The sequence below is a fragment of the Brachycentrus maculatus genome, unplaced genomic scaffold (genome assembly GCF_059751285.1).
Source record: "Brachycentrus maculatus isolate JH-2025_06_01 unplaced genomic scaffold, ASM5975128v1 h1tg000616l, whole genome shotgun sequence".
Taxonomy (NCBI): Eukaryota; Metazoa; Arthropoda; class Insecta; order Trichoptera; family Brachycentridae; genus Brachycentrus; species Brachycentrus maculatus.
Window position 1 is genome coordinate 557535 of NW_028281354.1, and position 19726 is coordinate 577260.

Consider the following 19726-nt stretch of genomic DNA (forward strand, 5'->3'; position numbering starts at 1 on the left):
CAAGACTGATTAATACTAAAACACCATATACTTAACAAAATTTATACTTAATTAAAAAAATTAAGTGATTTTAAAATAAATATACATACATTTTAATTAAAAAATGTAATATCACAAAGTTAGTGCTTCAAATATAAATTATACTATGGAAATAATTATTTTATATTGATAAATGAGTTGTTACATGTACATAGTATATACAGAAATATTAATATACGAATTATTTAACTTTTTTTTAGCTTCTTTTAAGGAAGTCTTGCCTGAAGATGAAATAAACAAGAAGATAAATTAAAAATATAATTTTTGTTACTTAAAAATCTAAAACCTTATTTATTCACTGATTGCTTTGAAATTTCGACACAATGATTTCATTTCGTTTTTTCAAATTTTATTTTTCTTAACCGTTTTTTTTACCACAATCGCAGCGCCATCTGTTGAACAACATTTCAAATATTGCTAATGACAGACGTTTAGTTTTTGATAGCTTTATCATTTTCAACGTTCTCGATTTCATTGTAGTTTGTTTTAATGAAAATAATAACGTTCTTTTTTAATGTGGCTAAATAAACTAGACTGAGACACAGCTAATCAATAGTAAGAAAAATGAAGAAAAAAAAATAATGCGGGTTTCAAAAGGGTTCGTCAAATACCACCCCCTTTCATTGGCTGCCAAGTTTGGATAATTTGAAGGTAGTTAAATTTATACGAGAACGAAATATGTTTCAGGGAATGAAACAAAATGACCCTTAAAATATTTTAATACGGTCGGTAAAGTGTTAACGACTGACAACGAATCGATTTTTTCGGATTTTCAAGAAAAAAATGGCTCAAGGGACATTATTCTCAGTAAAAATTGTTAATATAATGTAAGATAACATACCATCATAAACCTATGCTTTTCAGTTTTTTTATTCAAATTTTGGGGAACTTTTAATAAGAATTTATGATATATTTACTAGTTCAAAAAATTAAAGTGGTGTGGTTGTCAAGCATTGATAACATGGTGAATATTACACGTGTGTAAAATGATCATTTAACCAGCCCATGACAGAGACCTGGAAATACCCAGACATCCATAAACTTATTTATTGTAACTGCAGACAGTTGGTTTAATTCGAAGATTTGGGTAATATATAGAGAACTAAGGCTATTGGATTGAATTTTTTATTATTTACATATATATGATAATACATGAACATATTATCATATATATATATGTTTATATATATATATATATATATATATATATATATATATATATATATATATATATATATATATATATATATATATATATATATATATATATGTTAATTAAAGTAGAATTCAATCCGATTGTTTAATTTGTTTAATTTTGTATATAATACCCAAAATTCCATATATTTCTTCATCTACACTATCGCTCACTCCTTTCAACAACATCATACATAAAAAAACTTGATTTTTTCAGGAGATTGTTTTTTAAGTTAAAAAATATAATAAAATGAATTAAAAATAAATACTAAGCCACTTGTCGAACTATTTTACTATGCCACAGATCTTTTTAGGTAAAACATGAAGGTTTTTTCTCAAATTGAAAAATATTTTGTATATTTAAAAAACAATTAAACAAAACATTTTCTTCAAAATGCAAAAACAACACTTTTACCTGTAACGGGTTAATATTAAGTTAAAAATATTAGCGCAATGCACCGCGAGTGTAAAATACACCAATAAAAAAGTATAAATTTTCAATAGTGATAAGAGATATGTAGTGATATTTACCGAGTAAAACTAAAATAAAATAAAAACTCCAATTTGTTTACAACAACATATGAAAAATGACGTTTGCACCGTGCCATATGCACCACAGGTGTAAAATATGCCAATGAAAAAGAAAAAAAATATGCAATTTACATCGGTTTTTTTTTAAAAACCTTATATTTTATACTCAAATTCGAATCGTTAAATAAAACTTATATCTCCCATAGTAAAAGTGCCATTAAAAGTAAAACTTACATTAATACAAAAAGCTCCGATTCCTTTTGCAATAAGATGAAAAAAGACGCGTTAACAGTGCCCTATGCACCACTGGTAAGAAACGTGCCTATAAAACAGAAGAGATATGCAATATTCACCGGATATTTTAAAAACACCCCATATTTTATATTCAAATTCGAATTGTGAAATAAAACGTATATCTCCCATAGTAAAAGTGCCATTAAAAGTATTCCTAATAGCGTCGACCATACGACAACGTTCCAATAACTCTTTTACAGATACCGTAAATTTAATAGGCTATAAAAGCGAATATATTTCGACGTAAGGGGGATGATAGGATGGGGATGATACTGTCATTGTTTTCTGTATTCCAATCATATCTGATCGATACTCGTGCCATTGGGGGTGTTCGAGAACAAGGGTTGACCGAAATAATGGGAGACCTTTATATCTGGGATTATGTACCTCGAAAAATATTTTAACGACGTATATATTTCATTCATTCATTCAAACCCTTATCCGCACCCCAATGGTGCATATGGTACTGCATTATACGAACACAGTTTTATCTTGATCGTAAACACACGAAGGAAAGGTGATCAGCCCTCCGCTTCACGTACCAGTCCTGGGTAATATTGAATAAATATAAGAGAGAATTATATTTATTTGACCCCGAATCGAACCCGGGACCTCCAGAACGGTAGCCGAGCGTGCTGACCATTACACTTCATATATATATATATATATATATATATATATATATATATATATATATATATATATATATATATATATATATATATATATATATATTATATATAAATATACATATGTATATATGCACTTTCTTTAAAAGAAAGAGACATTACTATCTATCAATAGATTCCTATCTGTCTGCAGTCTAGGCATTTATAGGGCTTACGACCTTATAAGTGATCACTTTACACACTAATCAATTCTACCCATGAGAGTAAAAATAATATTTGCATAGTTTATTTTATACTTATTTTATTTTTTTATTCACGCTGTGTCCCCACAGAGGTAGGCAAAGTAATTAAAATGCCACACCACTCTGTATTTGCAGACAATCTTTGCCTCTTCCACATTCCAACATCTTCTCATACATAACCGCCGATTATGTCGACTCAGTCTTCTTTCATCCATCTTTTGACACATCCATGCATTAGGGTTGATACCAGAATTCCGTTGTGTACTGTCAGTATCAAATATTGACATTGGCAGCTATCAAACTTACTGACAGACATCATTTGACTTTAGAATGACGGGTCGTTAATGCTTTCAAAATAAAATCGTAAAATATAGGGCCTTGAATTACGAATATTTCGCTGGACTCCGAGAACATATATATTTTATTTATTTATTTATTTATTTCAAAGATACAAAGATACATTCATGATTACCTTTCCTTCATGTGTAAACAATCAAGATAACACTGCGTTTATATGAAGCAGTGCCCTATGCACCATTGGGGTGCGGATAAGGGTTTTATCATATTATATCATATAAAATCAATCCATTAACTTCGTTCAAGAATACGACTTCAAGTATGCTGACCAAAATAAACGGCGATGCGACGCATTATTTATAATTCGTTGCCATTATTTATTGACCATGCTGTAGATCTATTTTCATGTATGATGTGCGTCGATCTAATTTAGTTACCGGAACTCTCACTATAATACGATATATCGACTATCAAATCGTTAATATATTTTATGGCTATAAATCACAGCTTAATTAAACAATCAAATACATAAGTTGTTTATTTAATATTCATAAGACATCGCTTAAAATATTTGCTTAAAAGAATCGCTTGAAATTTTTAAATAAAAACGGTTCGACCCCTAATATGATAAATTAGGGGCAAACCAGGGTTTTTCTTGGAAAAATGGAAGTGAAACACGGAGTTCAATTCTGTTTATTTTATTTATTTTTTTACTAACGTATATTGTATACATTCATTTACATCATAATTTTAAACAATCTTTAAAAAATTGCAAAGACCCACAAAGCCACCTTTTGTGTCTTGTCGGTGGAGTTCTTTTTAAATACATTTTTTATTGTTTTTAACCATTTTAACTCAATATACTCAAAAGAAAAAAAAAGAAAAATTAAGAACAAATACATTTTACAACTTTTACGAAATTAACTCTTGATCATTTACCCATTCCTACAGCATGCTGTAGTAGTGATTGTCCTGACGAAGAGACGGGTACGTCTCGAAACTGGTAGACATAAAAATCTCGGTGAGTGGTTATATACTAATATTATTAACTTTTTCGTAAAAAAAAATAAATTCATTATGATCAGCGTGAATCGATTTCTAAAAGCACTCACAAGGCGTAACAGCTATCGCGGAATAATAATCATATATTAACACACTCGCGTATCGCGTTTCTCCCTTTTATCTGATGACCCAAATAAATACGGGCTCCGTAGCGCAGGGAGTGAGCTAACGAAACAGAGTGCACACTGCATCGGCTCGTAAAGTGCAACGTCCCAAGTCCATTCAGCGAAGTTATCTCGCGACGCGACCGAACGCCGGTGAATTTTTCCGCATTAAACACATGATCGGCCATTATGGAAACGATAGCGGCGCTAAAAAAGAGAATTTTTCTTAAAATAATAGTTGGCGTTACGCCAGAGCAGTTTACCACTGTGCGCCGCGCGTAATGGGTCAAATCTGACTACAGGGTTATTGGGAATTAGCTGTCGAACACGTCTCAACTGTTTCGATGGAAATAACGTAGTGTTTGTCTTAATATTTGTCTATGTGTGTATGTGTGTGTTTGTGTATGTGAGAGAGTGAGAGAGGGAGAGGGAGAGAGTTATGGTATCGTCGAATATCTAACGCAGTGGTACTGAACCTTTTATAAAGTCAGGGAGCAGTTTTGATCATAAAAAAAATTGCAGTTCACCAAAACTAATAATACATCGAAAAACGTGTCACATGGATTTTTAAGAAAAAAAATATTTGTTAGGAATCTTACATTAAATAACAGTTTTTTAGATTTCTTGGTAAATTTTAATTTTTCAAATAATAAAACAACAATTTTATTTATCACTTTTATTTTAACTGTGACCGGGTTGCGTTGTTACCGACATTATCAGATATATATATATATATATATATATATATATATATATATATATATATATATATATATATATATATATATATATATATATATATATATATATATATATATATATATATATATATATATATATATATATATATATATATATATATATATATATATATATATATATATATATATATATATATATTTATATATATATATACATCCAGGGATAATTTAAAACATAAGGAACCTTTTTTAATATGGTATGGACATATGGAGCAAATGAATAACGAGAGAATGACTAATAAAATATATGTGGTGAATATGACCGGAAGAACAGAACGTAGACGGCCGAAAAAGACTTGGCACGATCAGATCAACTGGAACCTAAAATCTGGTGGTGTGAAAAGTCTGCGTAATCAGAGGGCATGTATGGCATATATGTATGGATTTGAAGGAGGCGAGGAGTGTATGTCAGGACATAAGAGTGTAGTGTTCAATCCTCTCTGCCTACTATTGGTAGTATTGGTAGTTTATATAATATACATTTGTACTCCAAAAATTTAGTAGTGTGGTTGTCAATCATGGGTAGAATAGTTAGACTTTTAACATCTATTCTCTCCACATCGTCTACAAAATATCGAATAGATCTCACCAATAGATGTCTCTAGTGAAGTTCTAGTGATTCAAGAACAATGTTTCGAAATTGGTTCACATATATAGATTTTCCAAGAATTTGAGTAGTGTAGTTGTCAATAATGGGTAGAATTGGTTAATGTTACACGTGTGTAAAGTGATCACTTAAACCAGCCTATGACGGTCGTCAGCCCCGTAAATGCCCAGACTTCCATATTTTTTCATCTTTGATGAGACGTAAAAATCATATGAAAATGTCGAATTACAAAATAATTACTTTCATACATGTTTTGGACATTCTAGCTTATTTCGGGGTTCCTGGATAATGGATAGATATTTGATTCGAGTCGTTTAATCTGCCTGTAGTTTGGTGTCCGCCTCAATGCACTAAGTCTCGGATCACCGCCATAGTGTCAATAAGCAAACAGTACGAATTGTGACAGTTTTAGAGCACTCCGATATACGAGCGAACAACACTGAAAACCTGAAATTTGTCATGTATGGTACATCTTTAAGTCGGAATTTCACGACCGACTTTCCGCTTAACAGGCGAGACGATGCGATTATACAATATGTTCTAAAAAACAAAAATAAATTTAGAAATCATTCAAATAAAAAAATCGGCGTAAGGTGACGACCATCTCTCAGCGCTGCCGGACTCATATGAATTACACTATTGCGAGTAAGGCCTTAACAAGTGCCAGCTGTACCCGTTATAATAAGAATAGATGCAATAGAAAACGTACATCAATCCACATATCGCTCACTCTTTTCAACAACGTCATACATCAAAAAACTTGATTTTTTCGGAGATCGTTTTTAACTATTTGGACACTATTTGGACACACTCAAAATGTTGTTAACAATTTATTTTACTCAAGAAATCAGAATTTAATTTTAACATTTTATACATAAACTTCATTTAAATTTATTTATCTTTATTGAGTTGTGAAAATGTAAAAAGAAAGATATATTACACATCGTTCACTCCTTTCAACAACGTCATAAATCAAAAAACCTTATTTTTCAGGAGATCGTTTTTAAAGTTTAAAAACATAATAAAATGAATTAAAAATAAATATCAAGCCACTTATTGAAGTTTTCACTGTGCAACAGATCTTATTAAGGTAAAACCTGAATGTAAAAAAATAGTTAAACTAAGCATACCTTTTCTTCAAAATGCGAAAACAACACTTTCTGCCCTGTAGCGGGTAAATATAAGTTAAAAATATGCCACTTTTGCTGGGATATAGAACATTTTCTAGCCATTCCGAAAACATGCACAACTGAAAATTGACGATTTTTGATACATGACGTTGTTGAAAGGAGTGAACGCTATGGGGACTGTTGGCTTAATGACCAATGGGCCCAATTCCAAGAGATCAAAGGCAGGATACAAATGGCAAGAAACTGCTACTTCAAGATGCGTGACCTTCTAAGTAATGGAAAAATCAACTTCATACGGTGTTTGAAAATGATGCGGAATGCTTCAAAACACGTGTCACAATACATTTTAAGAAATGGTGGTATTCACCAAGTAAAATTTATAAATAAATATAACCATTCTCTTATTCATTCCTCATTTTACACTATACTCGTACTATTTTACTCCCAACCTCATACACAAACACTCACACACACGCACACATACACACCCTCACATACACTCACACACACACCCACCCTTTTTTCTCTTTTCTCTCTTAATTGTTGAATTGGTGAACTTGTGGAATTGTTTAATTGGCTTTATTTTTATATTATTTTTTGACATCTCATCAAAGATGAAGAAGAATATGAAAGTCTGGGCATTTACGGGGCTTACGACCGTCATAGGCTGGTTTAAGTGATCACTTTACACACGTGTAACATTCACCAATTCTACCCATTATTGACAACCACACTACTCAAATTCTTGGAAGTTCTATATATATGAACCAATTTAGAAACCTAGTCCAGGATTCGGATCTCACATACTAATATAAGAGTTTCTGCTTAATAAAAAGCTTCTTTACATCTCACCAATAGATGTCTCTAGTGAAGTTCTAGTGATTCATGAACAAGGTTTCTAAATTGGTTCATATATATAAAACTTCCAAGAATTTGAGTAGTGTGGTTGTCAATAATGGGTAGAATTGGTGAATGTTACACGTGTGTAAAGTGATCACTTAAACCAGCCTATGACGGTCGTAAGCCCCGTAAATGCCCAGACTTCCATATTCTTCTTTATCTTTGATGAGATGTCAAAAAATAATATGAAAATAACTCCTGTAATTGGAGATAATCCAGATTTTGTGAACAAGTATTTGGACACACTCAAAATGTTGGCTTTATTTTTATTAATGTATATTATTTTTTATTTATAAATAACTATTTTTGGTAATATAATATAATGTTTATTATTATTAATGTAACTTTTTTGTATTGTTATTGAAAATGGAAAGATATTACCACGAAGTGACTCTTGAATCAATAAATGATAAGCCAACTACTTAACATGACGCATAACAGGACGACGCTTCATATCTTCACTCATTTATTTCAAATGTCCAAACCATCTCAACACATCTTTCATTATTTCATAGATAATGCTTATCTCAGCCTTGCATTATTTCCTTACATCACTATTCGAAGACCCATCATACATCGTTTTAACGCACATTCGCCTGAGAGATCGCATTCTGACTGCATTCAGTCTACTTTCATCCTTTTTTTGCCAATTCTTTGATTGACTTCGATAAATTAGGGTTGGAACAAGACTTAATTGTATACTGATAGTTAAGCTTGTTGTAACTTATTTCAGTGCACAATTTACTTAGTTTACTTAGTTCTCAGCATTCACTCTCCTTTCTATAACTTTGTCAATCTTTCCATCCCTAGAAAATATACTTCCCAAATATAAGAAATCATCTTGCTGTTTCAAAATATGAGTAAAAACGGGATATTTTTTCATATATATCTATCATATATGTTTCATCGTCCTGGTCGATTGGCAAATATGTTTTTCCTGATAACGGTTGGATACTGCTGCAGTTTTTCGTTTTGGTTATTGGCCAATTCTGTGACATTTTTATTTGCTAAACAATCTTTAATATCTGTATTTTGTGGAATGGACTGTATGTTTAAATTAAAACATAATGTACATAAACACATATGTATACTTATATATGTGTCACCTACTTTAAAAATCCGCCAGATCCTATTTTTTTATATTTTAAAATAAATACTCTATCGGACTGCCGATTGTGGATTTTTTTGTTTCAAATTTTGAAACAATAAAATCCTGCTTTATAAACTTGAAAACCCTATAAAACAGCGTTTTATAAGTATATAATTAAGTATATAAGTATTTTTATTATTTCATAAATTTATTAATTTATTACATATTTCAAATTCCGCTATATTCATGAAACTTGCCTTCTGACCCATATCGGCCAATCAGAGAGCTGGGATAAGTCAAAAATTAAGATGACGTCATTATCGGTTTGTGTCTCGTGTTTTTGTTTTAATACTGAAAAAATTGAAAAATTCTCTATTTTATGATATTTCATCTAATGATAGACAAATCTTTGAAACAAAAATGTTACACGGAGAATTAGATTTTTTTTTTAATTGACAAACATGGATCTGGCGGATTTTGAAATAAGGCGACACATATAAAATCAAACAATTGTCACACCCGAACTCCTCTATGGCTCCGAATTCTAAACGATATACGTAAAACACCTACTCTAGGCAACTAGAAACTGCTGAAATGCGAATGCTTTATGGTCAGCTGGACTGTCTCTTAGAGACAAAATAAAGAGTTCACGCATTCGTGGAAGCCTGGCTGTAACAGGCATCAATAGTAAGGTAGAGGAAAGGCAATTGAGATGGTATGGCCACATAGGACGCAGAGAACCTGAGCATATTGTGAACCAGGCGATCGCCATGGATCTTCCTCGAAAGACATCTAGAGGAAGACCAAAGAATTCATGGATGCTGCAGAAAGAAAACATGATTCGTAGGCATGGCCTAGGTGAAGTTGTCCATGATATAAGGACCTACAACCTGAAGACGAAGAGAGCTGACCTCAATAGTCTACAAAGACGATAAGTTGGAATGGAGCCAGGAAGAAGAAGATGATGTATATGAATGCAACGTCCAATATTGTATTTATTTTAAATCGTTTTCAAAATTTCAAAGATATCAACATCGACTATGAAATTTATGGATAATATTCTATCATGTTTATTGATGTTAAGAGAACATTAAAATTGTGATGTAAGTAGTTTCAAAATTAAGCAATTCTAACATTTGTGAACAAGGATTTGGACACACTTAAATAATTTCAATCCGCCTAGTATTGGTTACCGTACTATGGTTATGAAAAATATATTTTTTAATGTTTTCACTCTCCATATTCTTTTTATTTAATTGTACAACTACACATTACATTATTTTATGACATATTTTCTCTTTAAATTCATGTTATCATAATTTTTAATGTGAGTCCTGCGCTTCTTGTACCAGTCGAGGGTAATATTAAATAAATATGAGCTTTAAATGCTGGAATGAACAATTTGATTGTCTGTTGCCTTTTGTATGCTAGCTGTTCTTCTTGGCGATAGCAGAGAAGACCTGCAGGCGTTGGTGACAAAAGTGTATAATGTGTGCAAGGAAAGTGATTTGTTGATGAATATTAGCAAATCCATAATTATGGTTTTTGAAAGAGATGAATGAATGTAGATCTTATTGTGAAATATTGGTAAATGTTGAAATAATCGGTGGGCATGTATGAGGAGATGCATGAATGTGGATGAGGCGAAGAATGTTTGCACATACAGATTGGTATGGCTTTCTATTCTCATATTATTTTTTGACATATCATCAAATATGAAAAGAATATGGAAGTCTGGGCATTTACGGGGCTGGCGACCGTCATAGGCTGGTTTAAGTGATCATTTTACACACGTGTAACATTCACCAATTCTACCCATTATTGACAACCACACTACTCAAATTCTTGCAAATTCTTTATACATATGAACCAATTTTGAAATATTGTTTTTGAATCACTAGAACTTTACTAGAGATATCTATTGGTGTGATAAAATAAGCTTTTTATTGAGCAGAAACTCTTTTATTAGTATGTGAGACGGACCTCACATACCTCACATTCTGGATTATAATCACACACATGAGAAACTCCAGAAAATATCATTTTCATTTTTATGATTTTAGCTTATAATTTGACCAGATAATTTATTTACAACATTTTGAGTGTGTCCAAGATGGATTCACTCAAAGCTTTTTATTCTTTCTGCCTATCGCTGACGGCAGCAGTGTGATTGTTCGTCAGTTAGTTATTAAAAATCCCTTTAATTAGTTTTGAACCCCTGATAATTGAATCAGGGATCTCCACACAGTAGCCAAACGATCTAACCACTACACTAGGAATGCAAAGAAAACTATTTTAGATGTTTAATCTAAAAAAAGTATCGTATACAATACAATATCAACAACGTAAAATATGGTTTTTGGAGTGTTTGAAAACTAATATAAACAGCGCTCTCTGAAAAAACAAGTTTGTTTCTCGGGATAATAAGACCTGTCATTCAAAACTGAAGGCAGAGCTTTAATACATTGAAGTGAAATAAGTTTTGTATCATTTTGAATACCTTTGAATACTTTGAACACACAAAAGACTGACAATCTGAAAAAATTGCGAGAAAAAAAAAACAGAAGAAATATCAACTCTCTCGATTAAAAATATGGGGCTTTAAATTACAATTATTTTGCTGAACCTTGAGAACATATTACAACGATATTTCTATGTTTTCAATATTTTTTTTATTTTCTACGTCAATATTTACATATTATTTTTTGACATCTCAACAAAGATAGCTTTTTACATCTCATCAATAGATGTCTCTAGTGGTGTTCTAGTGATTCAAGAACAAGGTTTCTAAATTGGTTCATATATACAGAACTTACAAGAATTTGAGTAGTGTGGTTGTCAATAATGGGTAGAATTGGTGAATGTTACACGTGTGCAAAGTGATCACTTAAACCAGCCTATGACGGTCGTCAGCCCCGTAAATGTCCAAACTTCCATATTCTTCTTCATCTTTGATGAGATGTCAAAAAATGATATGAAAATAACTCCTGTAATTGGAGATAATCCAGATTTTGTGAACAAGTATTTGGACACACTCAATATTAACATTATAATACAAAGAAAAATAATGAACACAATCACGATACAAAGTAATTTTACTATACATTTTTTATATACCCAACAAGACAGCTCAAGACAGTAGTCTTTTGATATTGGTAACGACGAAAACCGGTCACTGGTCAAATAAAATAATATGTGATTGTCAATCATGGGTAAAATGGTGAATGTTACCAATCTAAAACAGTTCAAAAACTCTTTAAATACCCGAACTATCTATGATATACGTACCGATCTACATTGAGATCATATCAAAAATGTTTCAAGAGATAAATTTAACGTCTGTGTTTAATTTAAAAATTAATACATAAATTTAAACACTCAAATCTTCCTTCGACCAAATGTCCATCCACATTTTGTCGCCGTTCGGGTATTTTGGGATCGATCGATATACATACCCACATTACAGGGGCTGTGTTTTTCTTTTAGAATCGTTCATTTATTCCCGTAGCGGAAAACTGGTATAGATTTACACTAAAAGAGACATAAAGTGCGACCGTCGCTGCTCAGTGCGGAGACTAGCCAAGAAATAAAAACTGATCGAAAATTTTCCTAGGGGGATATAAATTCCTTGACGGTCATTCAAAACGAATCAAGAAAAGCGTTTAACGAAACGAATCGTTGCGTTTTCTTTTATACAGTGTACAACATTTTCATTGTGTCCAAATACTTGTTCACAAATCTGGATTATCTTCAATTATAGGAGTATTTTGCATATCATATTTTCAATACGAAAAATGCACCTATCATTGGAGATAATCCAGATTTGTAAGCAAGTATTTTTACACGCTCAAAATGTTGTAAATAAATTATCTTTTATATTATCCACTGACACTTCGTGATGGAATTGCATTTTTAATATATTATTAGATTAAAACCAATATTTTTAGCTTTTCCACTTTATTTTTATTTGACCAGCGACCGGGTTTCGTCGTTACCGACATGACCAGTCTGATGATGTCAGTAACGATGAAACCCGGTCGCTGGTCAAATAAAAATAAAGTGGAAAAGCTAAAAATATTGGTTTTAATCTAATAATATATTAATAAATTATCTGGTAAAATTATAAGCTAAAATGATATTTTCTGGCGTTTCTCACGTGTGTGATTTTAATCCAGGCTTCGGACCTCACATTCTAATAAAAGTTTCTGCTCAGTAAAAAGCTTCTTTTCATCTCATCAATATGTAGATGTCTCTAGTGAAGTTCTAGTAATTCAAGAACAATGTTTCAAAATTTGTTCATATATGTAGCACTTTCAAGAATTTGAGTGGTGTGGTTGTCAATAATGGGTAGAATTGGTGAATGTTACACGTGTGTAAAGTGATCACTTGAACCCGCCCATGACGGTCATCAACCTCTTAAATACGTCAGCCCCGTAAATATGGGTCAGAAAGCAAGCTCCATGAATAAAGCGGAATTTGAAATACAACGCTGTTTTTAAGTATTTTTAGCAGAGTTTTTAGGTATATAAGTATTTTAAACAACAAAACTCACAATTGGCATTCCGAATGAGTATTTATCTTACAAATTGGATCTGGCGGATTTTGAAAGTAGGCGATACATATTTTGGATGGTATATTCTGCTGATATTCTAAGTTGAAAGAGGTGCGTGACATAATATCAGAATTCGTAATTTCAAGATGTGTATAACTCTGTCATGTTGTGCCAAAATTACACTCTCCGTATAAAACAGAGTATACGATGCCACAAAACTTACAGCCCATAATAAGATTTAACGTAAAGTACAAGTTTGTGAATTCTTCTACTTATTCTTCTTGATGTAGGCCTTGAGGCCTGTTTTGAAGGGGGATTAGTCTAATGCGATGTTGATACCCAGCTGTCAATCCATCTCTTTGGTAGTCCACACGGGAGTCGTCTCCATTTGGATTGGCTATGCAGTGCAATGTGGAGGATTCTGGATGGTTCCATTCTCCTCACATGTGCATACTTTTATCTTCTTTGTTGTATTCCCCACCTAAAGACGTCTTAAATATCGCATATTTGAGTAGATATTAACTTGTAACAAACTAACATTATTGTCGAAACAAATAAAAGAAAAAAAAGTCAAACATAATTTATTTTATTTCATCGGTTGAATCGGAAGTTTCTTGTGGACGTGTTTCAATGCATTTCACATTATTTTTTAACACCGTTTCATAGTAGATTTTAAGAAGTGGTATTTACTAAGTAAAACTTAAAATAAAAATGTATATTTCAGTAAGAATTATTTATAAACAGTTTAAAATTTTAACCAAATACTTAACCACATAGTAAATAAACAAAAAATATATATTTTAGGAATCGATTCTATGGACTTTTTCATCTTTTTTATATTTTGAGTTATTAATTTTATTTTTACTTTTTTTTTAATATTTAATTTATTTTTTTTGACAGTCAAGTATTTTTTTTTGTATTTTATATTAACACTTTTATTCTGGTTCTACTTCTTATAATATCCATTATATTCTTTCCAGTGTCCTTTACTATGATCAAAATTATATTGTTTGCCCACACACAGGCCATACCTTTGTGGGATCTTTTTTGTGTTTATATTTCATTCATATTTTTGTATTTGTATTTATGTTATGTTTAAATAATGCAAATTATTTTAAAATAAGGAAAAAAAATCCATTGTAAGAGTACTTTAATTTTTACCTAACATCGATTTTTTTTATCGATGCACTAAGAGTGGTGGCACACCGCATACACTAGTTAGCGTGTACGTATGTACATGACGTGGCGTGTAAATATGTGGTTTGATGCGAATATTGTACATGAACACTGCTATTATTAGGTGATTCCATCATATCGTGCCATTTTCTTAAATATTATGTACACGTTCCTCGGGAAATACAACTTATTACTTCAGACATTACTGCTACATCCTTTAAAGCTTTCCGCTGCAGAAAGCTTGTCTGTAACTGAACGTTTAACAAAACCATTTCATTTCTCGTAAAAAATATTCACCTTGTAAAAACGTAACACAAACTCGTTAAAACAAGACTTATTACATCGCTCATATATGAAAAATACATGATTTTTTTCGAGATCGTTTAAAAATAAAAGTAAAATAAAAATAAAAGTTTAAAAATGTAATAAAATGTATTGAAAATAAATATCAAGCCACTTATTGAACTTTTTACTGTGAAACAGATCTTTTTAGGTAAAACCTGAATGTTTTTTCTGCATTTGAAAAATACTTGTATATTTAAATAAGGAATTAAACAATACCTTTTCTTCAAAATGCAAAAACAACACTTTCTGCCTTGTAGCGGGTAAATATTAAGTTAAAAATATGCCTCTTTTCCTGGGATATAGTACATTTTTTGGGCATTCCAAAAACATGCACAACTGAAAATTGTCGATTTATGATATATGACGTTGTTGAAAGGAGTAAGCGACATGTCTAAATAATATAATTTTTAATATTTTGTGTGATTTTTTTTCTGCTAAAATTATAGATTTCTTCAACTCAAAGGTAAAATATCAAGATATATTTTCATTTTTATTGATATCCCAAGAAAGATGAATTACAGTTATTCCTTTAAAAAAAATATTTAAAAAATAACATAACTAATTTTTCGGCGTCTTCTAGTATGTTAAATGATTGAAGAAGAATGTTACCATAGATTTTTTTAGAGTCTGGGCATTAACAGGAATTATAACCTGTCCTAGGCTGGTATAAGTGATCATTTTGTAAGAGTGTAACATTTACTATTCTACCCATGATTGACAACCACATAACTCTAATTTGGAACTCTTAGATGTTTGATGAAACTCGTGACACAGTACATGTGAGTTCACAACAGCCATCTATGAAATTCCCTGTAAATGCCTAGACTTCCATATTCTTCTTTATCTTTTTTGACATGCCAAATATTTTAAGAATAACTACTTACTTAAGATAATCCAGATTTGTGAATCAGTTTTTGGACACACTCGAAATGTTGTAAATATTTACATTTTCTATATTCATTTTAGCAGTAACGTTAATGCGGAAATAAGTTAGTAAAATCATAATCCAAAATATGTACGAAAATATAATAAAATGGTTGCTGTTAAAATCAAATCCAGATTCTGAACGAATAAAAAAGCATTTTGAAAAAAATAACGCAGTTCTTCAAAAAATGATTACCGCTAATAGTTCTCGTTTTCCACAACAATATTTCAAGTCTGGAAACACTTATCCATGGTTTACCGTCCCGAGCCGGTGACTTATAACCCATATCGACACGGGAATACCATAAACATAGCGCCATTACAATAGATAAACCTTTATTTGGTCACATTTCAGCCGGGAGCTATTGTCTCCGCGTTACTTGATCCATAATTCAGCGGGATATCCTGAAAGACGCTGAAATATAGACCGAGATATACTGAAAAGGTGGCCTGAAAGATTTCTAACCTGGTTTTGATCAACTGAAAATATTAGAATCACATTTGAAACACTTAATGTTTCCTTTTCAATATTTAGATTATTATTATTTTTTTTTAAATAGATAAAAAAAATAGTTGAAGAAGAATAATATGGAAGTCTGGGCATTTACGGGGCTTGTGACTGTCATAAGCAGGTTTAAGTGAAAACTTTACACACGTGTAACATTCTACCGATATTTGACAAAGTGACTTTTCAAATTCTTGGAAGTTCTACAATATATGTATATGTGATCCGATATCGAAACATTGTGCTTAAATCACTAAAATGTCACTAAAAACATCTATAGGTTCAAAAACTTCTTTCATCTCGCCAATAGATATCTCTAGTAGAATTTTAGTTCTCAGGAGGGTCAAAATAAATATATTTCACTATTATTTGATTTGATATTTATTTAATATCACCCTGAACTAGTATGGTATGGCTTGTCATCTTTTTAAAAGTAATTTACTGTCAAGATAACACTGCCATTCCATAAGATAACACTGCAGTGCCATAAGTACCATTGAGAAAGTTTATAGGTAAGAACAAGAATATTAATAGCAATACCCCTATTTATAATACTTATATTTATTTACTATATAAACATATAAACGGAGAAATTCCATAAAAAATCAAAAAGCTTTGAACAATTTTAGCGTTTTATACAAATAATATTTAAAACAATACAAAAATTTGAATTAAATTGATTATATTGTTTTTTTTATGATTTTACTAATGCTACAAAGTGCTACTTTACGTTTTTATGTACATAAATAATTATTATTATCAAAAATTATTATTTTTATAAAAAAAATATAATTTTTGATAATTTATTTCTTAAAATACCAAGGGCGCTTCGCTGTGAATGAATTGGGGAAAAGGACCAAGTGGAAATGATTTAGCAAACAAATGAGTTTTTACTTTATTTTCATTAAAATCATCTTACTCTCTATACTTCTAACTACTGTTAAAAGAGCACATTTTTTTGAAAATGTATTTGATATTTATTTTTTTAAAAAGCGCAACACAAAAAAATGTGACATATCTTAGTAATTTGAACAGCTGAGTAGCTTTGAACGAATTCAAAATATCGTATTGATAAATTTCTATCTTGATAAATAAAATTGTATACGAATTACATTAAACATAAAGTAGTGTATAATAAATTAACACAAAATCTTTTTTAATAAAAAAAATAGTTAATAAATGAAAAAAAATATTAATTGCAAAAAAATGTGGCATTTTTATCACAATTACATTTATAATATAAATTTTTAGGTAAAAAAAAACAAGACAAAATTAATGTAATTTGTTCACACATACATTTTCTAATAAAAAAATAATGTATTAATAATACTTATAGTACTGTTTACTGTCACCTTGTATATACAAGAGTTAAGGAATTATTTTTCAATTTTTATAGAACATTATACAAAAAAAAATCACGATAAAAATTCCAGTATATGTTATGATTAGTCTTGTGAAATTAAAAATATTCTGATGATTAATTAACTTTAAAACAAACTCAAAAATTGCAATGGTATAAAAGGTATTTATTTACATGAAAAATAGAAAAAGCTTAGTTTTTTTCTGTAAAATTGACATGTATTTAAAATCAGAAATTGTAAAATATTATACCATAAGCAAATAAAAATATATTTAAAATAGTTACCGTTTGAAGAATATCCAAATCACGATTCGCAGATATTACTGTCACAGATCTTATTACACAAACACATGGCAAGAATGATTCTCAATGCATTTTCTCCACACAGTCGTATTTGAATTATTCTTAAATAAAAATATGAACACTCCACGCGAGAAACTCAGATGGGATTCGTCATTTATCGGAGCATGCACGTTATTCGATACGAGGCGTCGGAAAACCGGCGTCGAGACGTCCCCTCTCAGCGGCGGCCAAGCAGCGACTGAAAGCTGAAAGATACCTCTACGCCCCCAGGAGAGGAGGCAGAAAGAGAACGCACGCAAGAGAGAAAGAGACGGCAATGCTACGTGGGATTTGGTAGTATTGAAAGTGGAGCACCAATACATCCGAGCTGATGTATATATATTTGCACTCGCTATGGATGAAGATATAATAATTATTTATGTTTTGAAAAATAACGAGAAAAGTAATTAATTAGACACTCGTAAATTATAAAGTAATGGGACGATATCAATGTGATAGTATGGATTCATTATATCATTAAAAAATGCTTCAGTATTAGAATCTATGCCTATCATATTCAATCTAGAGCTCAATAACAATGATATAGTATATTCGCTGTATAAATTCATTAAATAATATATTGTGATACTTTATTGAAAAAAAGTGGCACTGATCTCTCTTAACAAGTGTTTTGAACACGATAAAAATAGGAAAAAAATCTAGCAAATCATTTTACAATGTATTTTATATGTATGCATAAATATATATACATATATATATATATATATATATATATATATATATATATATATATATATATATATATATATATATATATATATATATATATATATATATATATATATATATATATATATATATATATATATATATATATATATATATATATATATATATATATATATATATATATATATATATATATATATTTATATATATATATATATATATATATATATATATATATATATATATATATATATATATATATATATATATATATATATATATATATATATATATATATATATATATATATATATATGTAAAATATGAAAATTATAAAAACAAGGAAGTTGGATCATAGGATGGATAGGGAATTGCGGGGGGAGAGGTAGAGGAAACCAAAACAGGGTTTAATTCGTGAAAAGTAAAGGTTCTAATTTTAGATATATTTCAGGCGTTCCTTGAAAGTCATGAAATATTATGAATTCTTTAATTTGGTCGTTTGTAGAGTAAATAGTGATTGATGTTATTTCACCAATTGATTTGGCAGTAACTTTATAGTAACATCTATCTAAACGTGTTTGAAAATGATCCAGAATGCATCAAAACATGTGTCGCAATAGATTTTTCAAAAATGGTGCTATCTACCAGCTATTTTGAGGATTAAAATACATACTACTGTAACAAGATATTTTGAAATTATATTACTAATGTTTTGAGAGAGCTAGAAGCATTTATATGATAGAATGTGAATTAAAGGTAACTCTAAATTCTACATATAAAAAATTAAGATTCAGTGAAATTCAGTCACTTTCCTGAATGTATTTGTTATTGATTGATTTCAATGGGTGTATTAAATATGCAAACCTGAAACTGAGAATTTTCTACCCTTTTTGAACAGCCAGTTGATTTTCTTGGCTTCGTTCGTTCCAGTGGCGAGCCGTTCAAAATAAAA

The 19726-nt window shown here is 30.3% G+C and overlaps 1 protein-coding gene across 1 annotated transcript in view; it reads right to left on the reverse strand.

Annotated features, from left to right (window-relative positions):
• Positions 1–18254, reverse strand: part of LOC148301050 (uncharacterized) — a 452825-nt gene extending 434571 nt beyond the window's left edge. The window contains exon 1 of the mRNA XM_088273881.1: positions 18028–18254. The gene's annotated coding sequence lies outside the window, so the exon portion shown is untranslated. The remainder of the gene's footprint in view (positions 1–18027) is intronic.
• Between the last annotated feature and the right edge of the window lie 1472 nt (positions 18255–19726).